We start from the raw sequence: 11,194 nt of genomic DNA, 5'->3' as shown, positions 1-11,194 counted from the left end.
TGTCATTTTGCTGTGTCATAGGGACAGTATGTTAATCGCCCGCAGTAATATGGGGGGTCTCCGGCGGTACCGCACTCGGTAAATACACGGATTCGGCCTCTTCTCTGTTGGTTCCCGCCATGCACGGGGACTACATATCCCAGCAGCTCCGGGACAGGACAGGTGACCGTCATCAAACCATGGTTGCTTAACAACCAGAAACATGGCGCCCGCCTGCCGCCCCTCACGTGACTCGTACCCGCTCTGCCTCAGGTTGTGCGTGAGCTCACCTTCTGTCACCGCCTCTTCTGGCCTTCCACCAATGAGAGAGGGGGGAGGGGGTACGGGCAGGGGATGGAGGAGCGGCATTGGTACCGGTGTTTTGAGGGGCGTGGTTACAGGGAGGGACGCTGCGCGGCTGGAGGTGCAGTTCAGTGTCAGGTTGGAGAAGACTGGAGCCGCAGCGGAGGACGGGGAGCCGGGCCTAACCGCGCGGTAATGTCCTGTGCTACCTATTCCTCCCGTCTCACCATGTACCCCCTGTGTATTATATACCTGCCTGTTATATACCACCCCGTCCTGTCTATTATATACCTGTCATCACATGTTATATACCTGCCTGTTATATATCCCCTGCCCTGTGTATTATATACCTGTCATCACATTATAGATCACCCTGTTCTGTGTTATATACCTGCATGATATTCTATAACACCCTGTCCTGTGTCTTATATACCTGTTACCATGTATTATATACCCCCTATCGATCTGTGCATTATATACCTGCCTGTTATATACCACCCTGTCCTATGTATTGTATACTTGCATAATATACCCCATGTCCTGTTTTATATACCTGTTACCACATATTATATACCACCCCGTCCTGTGTGTTCTATACCTGCATGTCATTATGTACCTGCCACAACATATTATATACCCCCCCAACTGTCCTGTGTATTATATACCTGTCACCATATATTATATACCCCCCACTATTTCTGTATTATATACCTGCCACGATATTATATACCCCCCCCCCCCACTGTTTTCTGTATTATATACCTGCCACGATATTATATACCCCCCCACTGTTTTCTGTATTATATACCTGCCACGATATATTATATACCCCCCACTGTTTTCTGTATTATGTACCTGCCACGATATATACCCCCCCTACTGTTTTCTGTATTATATACCTGCCACGATATATTATATACCCCCCCCCCACCGTCCTATGTATTATATACCTGTCTGCATGTATTATATAGCTCCCCCCACCGTCGTGTGTATTATATACCTGTCTGCACGTATTATATAGCTCCCCCCACCGTCGTGTGTATTATATACCTGTCTGCACGTATTATATAGCTCCCCCCACCGTCGTGTGTATTATATACCTGTCTGCACGTATTATATACCCCCCCCACACGTCATGCGTATTATATACCTGTCTGCACGTATTATATACCCCCCCCCCCCCCACACGTCATGCGTATTATATACCTGTCTGCACGTATTATATACCCCCCCCCACACGTCATGCGTATTATATACCTGTCTGCACGTATTATATACCCCCCCCCCCCACACGTCATGCGTATTATATACCTGTCTGCACGTATTACCCCCCCCCCCACGTCCTGCGTATTATATACCTGTCTGCACGTATTACCCCCCCCCCCACGTCCTGTGTATTATATACCTGTCTGCACGTATTCTACACCCCCCCCCCCACCGTCGTGTGTATTATGTACCTGTCTGCACGTATTATATACCCCCCCCCCCCTACCGTCGTGTGTATTGCATACCTGACTCCACGTATTATATACCCCCCACCGTGCTGTGTTTTTATATACCTGCCACTACGTATTATATATCCACCCACAGGACAGTGAGGGTGTATATCTGTCGCTGTATATTATATACCCCCTATCCTATGTATTACATACCTGTATATTATATACCTGTCGCCATATATTATATATTCTGTGTATTATGTCAGCCTACATTATATACCACTCAGTCCTGTGTATTATACACTGGTCATTGTATATTATACACCCCCCACCACCACTGTCCTGTGTATTATTTACCTGTTTCCACATATTATATACCCCCCATCCTATGTATTATAGACCTGTTACTGTATATTATATATTCCCCTCGTCACTGTATGCTATGTATCCCCCCCCCCCCGTCCTGTGTATTATATGCCTGTCACCGTACATTATTAATCCCTCCCATCCCTTGTCCTGAGTATAATATGCCTGTCACCGTACATTATATATTCCCCCCCTGTCCTGTGTATTATATACCTGGCACCGTATGTTATATATTCCCCATCCTGTGTGCTATAGACCTGGCACTGTATATTATATATCCCCCCACCCCGTCCTGCGTATTATATCCCTGTCAATGTATACTATATATTCCCTCCTTCTGTGTATTATATGCCTTTCACCGTATATTATATACCCCCCCTCTTCCTGTGTATTATATACCTGTCACCGTATATTATATAACCCCCCCTCTTCCTGTGTATTGTATACCTGTCACCGTATATTATATAACCCCCCCTCTTCCTGTGTATTGTATACCTGTCACCGTATAATATATAACCCCCCCTCTTCCTGTGTATTATATACCTGTCACCGTATAATATATAACCCCCCCCTCTTCCTGTGTATTATATACCTGTCACCGTATAATATATAACCCCCCCTCTTCCTGTGTATTATATACCTGTCACCGTATATTATATAACCCCTCCCCCTTCCTGTGTATTATATACCTGTCACCGTATATTATATAACCCCCCCCCTTCCTGTGTATTATATACCTGTCACCGTATATTATATAACCCCCCCCTTCCTGTGTATTATATACCTGTCACCGTATATTATATAACCCCCCCCCCTTCCTGTGTATTATATACCTGTCACCGTATATTATATAACCCCCCCTCTTCCTGTGTATTATATACCTGTCACCGTATATTATATAACCCCCCCCTCTTCCTGTGTATTGTATACCTGTCACCGTATATTATATAACCCCCCCTCTTCCTGTGTATTATATACCTGTCACCGTATAATATATAACCCCCCCCTCTTCCTGTGTATTATATACCTGTCACCGTATAATATATAACCCCCCCTCTTCCTGTGTATTATATACCTGTCACCGTATAATATATAACCCCCCCCCTCTTCCTGTGTATTATATACCTGTCACCGTATAATATATAACCCCCCCTCTTCCTGTGTATTATATACCTGTCACCGTATATTATATAACCCCTCCCCCTTCCTGTGTATTATATACCTGTCACCGTATATTATATAACCCCCCCCCTTCCTGTGTATTATATACCTGTCACCGTATATTATATAACCCCCCCCTTCCTGTGTATTATATACCTGTCACCGTATATTATATAACCCCCCCCTTCCTGTGTATTATATACCGGTCATCGTATATTATATAACACCCCCCCCCCCCCGTCCTGTGTATTATATACCGGTCATCGTATATTATATAACACCCCCCCCCCCGTCCTGTGTATTATGCCTGTCACCGTACATTATTAATTCCTCCCACCCCTTGTTCTGAGTATAATATGCCTGTCACCATACATTATATATTCCCCCCCCGTCCTGTGTATTATATACCTGGCACCGTATGTTATATATCCCCCATCCTGTGTGCTATAGACCTGGCACTGTATATTATATATCCCCCCACCCCGTCCTGCGTATTATATCCCTGTCAATGTATATTATATATTCCCACCTTCTGTGTATTATATGCCTTTCACCATATATTATATACCTGTCACCGTATATTATATAACCCCCCCCCCCTTCCTGTGTATTATATACCAGTCATCGTATATTATATAACCCTCCCTCTTCCTGTGTATTATATACCGGTCACCGTATATTATATACCTGTCACCGTGTATTATATACCCACATAACCGTATATTATATACTCCTCCCGTCCTGTGCATTATATACCTGTCACCTTATATTTCTATATCCCGCCTCCGTCCTGTGTATTATATGCCTGTTAACATATATTATATATTCCCCCCTTCTGTGTATTGTATACCTGTCACCGTATATTATATACCCCCCCCTCCGTCCTATGTATTAAATACTCTATATCACATAGCTGTATAACTTGCATTAAACTCCACACATTAGAATAAAGTTGATGACAATTGATGATTTCAAGGAGTTGGCCGAGATTGTCGCACGTTCCCAGAAAGACAGTTAATTCGCAACCGCAGCCATCGCACGTGTGGGGTCAATGAACAGCCATGGGGGTACATGTTCATGGCGCTCCTGTCCCAGCGCTGTATCAGTATGGCCGTCAGTGTGCACATGGAATTGTCCCACGGCTGCTGGCTTTAGTTTATGTTAGCGTCCAGCACTTTCCAGTTGACTGTGATGATCGTGCGCCAAATATAATGGGAACCTGGAATTAAATAGAGACCAAAGCTGTCAGCCGGTGGGCCTCGTGGGATGCTGTGTGCGCGCCGTCATCGGTCATCCAGATGGCTCCCTGGGACGGAAACTGGGAGTGAAACGCTGGCGCGCGTGACCAACCGTGCGCCGCTGCGTCTATCTGTGTAATGTGTGCAGCGTCTGACTGGCATGTAATAAGTCAGTGAGGGTAAAAAAAAAAAATGTATTATAATGGATCCCAGAAAAGCGGAAGCCATGATGTCAGCGTCACAGGAGCCTCATGGTACAGCTGTTCTTTATGGACTCTGCTGGCCAATAACAATCTGGAGGGGAGGGGCTTGTATCTCACTTTCTATAATTGTGTATATAGCACTCACTGGGGCCTCAGTGCCAAGCGGGGGCAACTAATCACCAAAAGGGGTCAGAGGAGGATGTCAGGAATTGGCACTGCACAGTCAGCAGAATGCATCACTGGGGCTCCAACTAACGTGTCCAAACGCACAAGTCGCCGCTCCTTAGCACGGATGGGCTATAACAGCAGACGATCAGTTCCAGCGCCATTTTTTTTCCAAGAGAAACAGAAAGACGAGACTCCAAGCAGTGGAAAAACATCCCCTGGTCAGATGGGTCCAGATTTCTGCAGCAACTACAAGAAGCTGCCTGTCCGCAGGGGCCGATATTCCTGCAGAACCATTTCATCACCCCGTGTAATCTACACAACGATAAATTGTTGCCATTCTGAAGGACAGAGGGGGTCCAATGTGCCACTAGATGGGGGCTAATAAAGGGGCGGTGTAGTGGCATGAGTAGTTGTCATGGGGAACACGGAGGTTCTGCTCATCTCTAGGCCTGCAATGTGTTGCAGCGGGGAACAATAGGCTGTGTTGACCTGCTGTGCGTCGGGGCTCCCGGAGAGTCATGCTGGCGTCTACACGAGACCCTCTAATTGGCGCTCCGAGAATCTTCGGTCCTCTGCTGCCTTCTGCTGGGGATATGGCCGGGAAGAGGTTAACAGCCGCTGCATGGAGGCTGCAGGACCGGCGCTTCCTCTCTCGTCGCTTCCGACAGTGAAACTAATTGCAGTGCAGTGAAACTTGCCCATCCCTGCCCCGTCCTCCTGTGTCACCGATACTGAGTGGTGTCACATAATCCGGGTGACATTCCTCGGCGCGCCGTCACCTTCCACAGATCCCAGCAGATAGTATCAGACCTCACCGATGGCTGCTCCAGCCTCATAAGTATGTGCCCCCCTGTCCAGTGGTTTTACAGTGCTGATTACCTGGCATTGCACCCTCCTTGCCCTCGCGTTGCTGGTTGTCCTGCCCGTGGCCCCCTGCTGGTGGTTCTGTGGTGGGTGATGTCCCCATCTGTGCTCTTCCATAACACATAATTGGATCCTTATATCTATGGCGGCCCACCAAGGCTCATTAGTGCGCCACGTGGGGAGCTGACTTCATCATGGGTGACGGCCGCTCATCCGCCAACTCCAAGAAAGTTGGGCGCTGTGTAAAATGTTATATAAATGTAAAGGAGGAAGGATGCCATGTGTAGATCCCCTCTAACCACATTGTATGCCCACCAGAACACAGCGGAGGGGACATTTATACAATTTACCTTATTTAGGGCCCTTCTAGACGAGCCGATTCTGGCTCATATGAGGAAGCGACGCACCGCTAGCTCGTTCGCACTCATGCGGGCTCTTTAAACAGCAAATGCATTGCTAGCTCGAACGAGATGCGTTCAGTCCCTGTATAACCGCATGAGAGCGAGCGAACAAGCACTGTATAAGGCCGCCTCCACACGGGCGACAGTCGCGTTGCTACATATCACATGTATGTGAAGCCCATGCCTTCCTATGGGTTACTTCACACACGTGATGTTTTGTAGCATGCAACAACCCGACACATAAACCAAATGAACCATCACAGCCATTCATCGAGCACTGGCTGTGATTGGCTAAGCGTCAGCCAATCACAGCCAGCGCTTCCAGGAGCCAGGGATTTTTCAATTCCTGGCCAGAAGAGAAGCACTGCTGGGACCCCGGGGGAAGCTGCAGCGGCGCCCCAGACAATGCAGGAGAGGTAATGTATACTTTTTTTGTTTTTCTCCCCCCACAGCTTATTTTTGGGGTAGGGCTTATATTTCAAGTCCCCCTCCTAACCGTAAAATTCTCGCATGTGATGCTACAAAGTCGTGCGACTTTGTAGCACTAGAAAATCGTGGTATTGCCGTGAGAAAACGTAGCGATATCACTGCGCTTTTTTTTTTTCCCCCGCGGTGATGCCGTGTCGCCCGTGTGAAGGAGGCCTAAAGCGAACGAGCAAACGATGATTTGTATGCCTGCAGAAAATAACCGGTGACTGAAAAGCGAATGATTCTCGTTCATGGTTGGCTCGCGTTTAGGCTAAACAATTAGGGTTCACTTTCGCCTGTTTCACTTAAAGCGCCCTTAGAAACTGATGTAGGCAAAAGACTGGAAAAACGAAAATCAGCTGGAGAGGGACCATCCAGTTCTTATTCTGCATCTGATGGTATGGGGTGGCATTCGTGCCTATGCAAATAAGGAAGATGGAGCAGCGCCACCTATTGGATGGCAGCATTCCTTCAAATCAATGTATGACTTTTTAACACGTCTGTAAAACAATGATTGGGAATAGGAAACCAATCCGGAATGCATACACAGACAGCTGTTTGGGGGGGGGTTAGGGGGGTTACCCCTCATCGGTGTGCAGTAGGTGTCTGGCTTGGTTGCTAAGAGGCCTGCGACGTGGGTCAAAATGGGTGTTGACTTTCCTTAAGGATGGCACCCAAGAAGTGTGTGGAGACACCTAACTGGTGAGTGGGTCGGGGAATGGTATAGTGTCTCCCCAAGGAGAGCACGCAGAGGGGGTATGAGAAGACACCTGAATAGTGAGTAATTTATGCAAATAAGGAAGATGTAACAATACCTCTGCTTCGCCACCTATGGCACGGGCAGCTTACACTATCCATGCTGAGCAGTATATAGAGGCTTTAGAACATATGACCCATTCAGACAACGTCTATTTCAGAGAAGACCTTGTAGTAAGATAATGCTAAACCCCATACTGCATCCATCACAACAACATGGCTTCCAGAAGAGTGCGGGATGAACCGGCCACCTCCAGTCCGGACCTCCCACCACGTACTGCATCCAACACGACAGCATGGCTTCTAGAAGAGTCCAGGGTGAGCTGGCCGCCTGCAGTCCGGACCTTCCACCATATACTGCATCCATCACAACAGCATGGCTTCATGGGAGAAGAGTCTGGGGTGAACAAGCGGCATGTAGTCAGGACCTTCCGCCACATACTGCTTCCATCACAGCAGCATGGCTTCTAGAAGAGTCTGGGATGAACCGGCCACCTCCAGTCCGAACCGGCCACCACATACTGCATCCATCACAGCAGCATGGCTTCTAGAAGAGTCTGGGATGAACCGGCCACCTCCAGTCCGAACCCTCCACCACATACTGCATCCAACACAACAGCATGGCTTCCAGAAGAGTCCGGGATGAACCGGCCACCGCATACTGCATCCATCACAACAGCATGGCTTCATGGGAGAAGAGTCTGGGGTCAACAAGCGGCCTGCAGTCAGGACCTTCCACCATATACTGCATCCATCACAACAGCATGGCTTCCAGAAGAAGAGTCTGGGGTGAACCGGCTGTCTGCAGTCCGGACCTTCTACCACATACTGCATCCATCACAACAGCATGGCTTCCAGAAGAGTCCGGGATGAACCGGCCACCTCCAGTCCAGACCTACCACCACATACTGCATCCACCACAACAGCATGACTTCCAGAAGAGTCAGGAATGAACCGGCCACCTCCAGTCCGGACCTTCCACCACGTACTGCATCCACCACAACAGCATGGCTTCATAGGAGAAGAGTCTGGGGTGAACAAGCGGCCTGCAGTCAGGACCTTCCGCCACATACTGCATCCATCACAACAGCATGGCTTCTAGAAGAGTCTGGTGTGAACCGGCCACCTGCAGTCCGAACCATCCACCATATACTGCATCTAGCACAATAACATGGCTTCCAGAAAAGTTCAGGGGTGAACCGGCCGCCTCCAGTCCAGACCTTCTACCACATACTGCATCCACCACAACAGCATGGCTTCCAGAAGAAGAGTCCGGGGGTGAACCGGCCGCCTGTAGTCCGAACCTTCCACCATATACTGCATCCACCACAACAGCATAGCTTCCAGAAGAAGAGTCCGGGGGTGAACCGGCCGCCTCCAGTCCGGACATTCCACGAATAGGAAACATTTAGCGCATTATGGAACAAAATATCCGGCAGAGACGACCGAGGACTGATGAGCAGCTGGAATCCGCCATCAGACAAGAATGGGACAACATTCCTTTCTCAAATCTGCAGCAATTGGTCTCCTCCCCAGAAGAGGGGATGCCACACAATGATAGACACGGCCCCGCCACAACTGTTGTAAGATGTGTTGCTGCCTAAATAGAACAATGTCCGCTTCCCTCTATTGGTGAATAATATATGGTTAGATGAGATTTCCAGATCATTAGATGTTTTTTTTTTCTTTATGGTTATTTACATTTTAGACAGCGGCCCAATGTTTTTGGAGTTGGGGTTGTTCATGTGAATGTGCTGCACCAGAAATGTACAGGAGACCCCTGCACCGCTATGGATGCTTTGATGCAGTTAATTTTGGTCAGTGACTCCTCCCACGGGCCGCGGAGGGCAGGAAGCTCCTGTCTATGTGGGGGTGCAGTGGATGCCCACTTTATAGGTTATATACATGCGGTGAGTCTCACCACAGCCGGTTAGCGCTGTACACTATAACAAGCCTATATAATCCATACTGGGCACATCCATATAAAGGGGCGTCCCCTGTAGACCTGATTGTACAGGTCACTTGGTACGAATGGATACACTGGGTGCTTCTGTCTGTAGACGATATCCATGAAACCTTAAGATGGACTGAAAGATGATACGAGGCAGGAGACAATGAATTCAATGTCACTCTCCGCTTCACAAAGCTTTCAGACAACACCATGTTGTCTCTGGGGTCCTCAGTTTTGGATCCCTCCCGGTTATGTACACTGACCTTTATATGTTTAGAAGCTAGACCGTCAGGGTAGTCCACCCATCTGCTGTTCTGCTGCCCGTCCATCTGACTTTCTTGTGGGAACCACATTTACCCTCCAACTTCATTCCCAAAGCCTTCCCTGAAAGGCGATCGTTCCATCTGCTGTCCAGTGGCTTTATTTGATTTACCTTGCTGCACTATTCACCTTGTAAGAGGGTCAGTTTTTGTGTGGGGCCCTTGACACAGACACGGGACCCCTGTAGAGGATTGTGCAGTAATGGAGACCCTGGACATTCAGTGCAACAAAAACTTATTCCAGTTGAAAGCAACAAGCATGATGGCTACAACAGTGTCACACAGCTTTGCGGTTGCGGTCTGTCAGGGGCACCCTTGGCTTTGCGGTTGCGGTCTGTCAGGGGCACCCTTGGCTTTGCGGTTGCGGTCTGTCAGGGGCACCTTTGGCTTTGCGGTTGCCGTCTGTCAGGGGCACCTTTGGCTTTGCGGTTGCCGTCTGTCAGGGGCATCTTTGGCTTTGCGGTTGCCGTCTGTCAGGGGCACCTTTGGCTTTGCGGTTGCCGTCTGTCAGGGGCACCCTTGGCTTTGCGGTTGCCGTCTGTCAGGGGCACCCTTGGCTTTGCGGTTGCCGTCTGTCAGGGGCACCCTTGGCTTTGCGGTTGCCGTCTGTCAGGGGCACCCTTGGCTTTGCGGTTGCCGTCTGTCAGGGGCACCCTTGGCTTTGCGGTTGCCGTCTGTCACAGACCTATGACTGCAACCAGCCTACCATGGACTGTGTGTCTGGTCACACGCACAGCAGGGCTAACGGGGTTTTCCTTGCCAGTAGTGCTGAAGGGGGTCCACAACATGCAGGATACAGAAGCCCTCCTCTAATCTGCAATACCCCACTCTGTACACTCGCTCCTCTGCTACATGCGCTACGCTCCGACTCTGATCACCCGGCATGCTCGCCGTCTCTGGCCCCAACTGTGGAGCCTCATCGCCTCTCTACTTCTGTCTGTAGTCGACGTGTGTGCAGACAAGCGTCCTCTCCATCGACTGTTCTTAAAGGGGCAGCGGCCTGCGCATGCAATGGTCACAGCGAGTGATATAAACATGGTGACCAGTTGGCTTCACTGGTGCAATAATACAGCCAGACAAGTCCAGTTCCCATGTAATCCATGTAAGCGGCGCTGGTCAGTGTGGTGCAGAAGCGAGCCCTTACTATTGGGTTCTCGGCTCTCCCCCGGCGCTGCTGCAGCTCATCTTCCTGCCTTGTGATGCCCGGTTATTATACTGTGTGTAATGATAGATCAGGAGCAGATAAACGCCCGGCGAGGTTAATTACACGTTTCCAGGAGGACTGGGGAGTAGTCGGAAGGAGGAGAGCCTGGGTACTACATAGTCACACTGCACCCCCGGGGACCTCTCACCCGAGTGTGGGACTCCCCCCATGGTGATCAGAAAGGGGTGCCAAGCCTGGGGGCCACATCGGACATTCTGGGTGAGTGTATCAGGCCCAAGGGGGCCACAGGTTAGATCCTGAGAGGCACAGGTGAGATCCTGGAGGGTGGGGGTGTGCTGGACCCCGGAGTACTCAGGTGGGATCTTGGGGGTCCGTCATTTCTCAGTCAGCTGATGGCATTGGGTAAGAGCCA

General features: G+C 49.4%; 1 protein-coding gene across 4 annotated transcripts in view; it reads left to right on the top strand.

The window, feature by feature from the left end:
• The first annotated feature begins 387 nt into the window (after positions 1-387).
• Positions 388-11,194, top strand: part of CGN (cingulin) — a 35,745-nt gene continuing 24,938 nt past the window's right edge. For 3 of the 4 annotated variants that reach the window (XM_066608870.1, XM_066608871.1, XM_066608868.1), the window contains exon 1: positions 388-474. The gene's annotated coding sequence lies outside the window, so the exon portion shown is untranslated. Of the gene's footprint in view, positions 475-10,889; positions 11,041-11,194 lie in introns of those variants that run through there. The other variant, XM_066608869.1, reaches the window with a different exon arrangement.

This window comes from Eleutherodactylus coqui, chromosome 6 (assembly GCF_035609145.1).
Source record: "Eleutherodactylus coqui strain aEleCoq1 chromosome 6, aEleCoq1.hap1, whole genome shotgun sequence".
NCBI classification, from domain to species: domain Eukaryota; kingdom Metazoa; phylum Chordata; class Amphibia; order Anura; family Eleutherodactylidae; genus Eleutherodactylus; species Eleutherodactylus coqui.
Note: the sequence above shows the minus strand (reverse complement) of the source record. Positions and strands in the feature narration are given on the sequence as shown.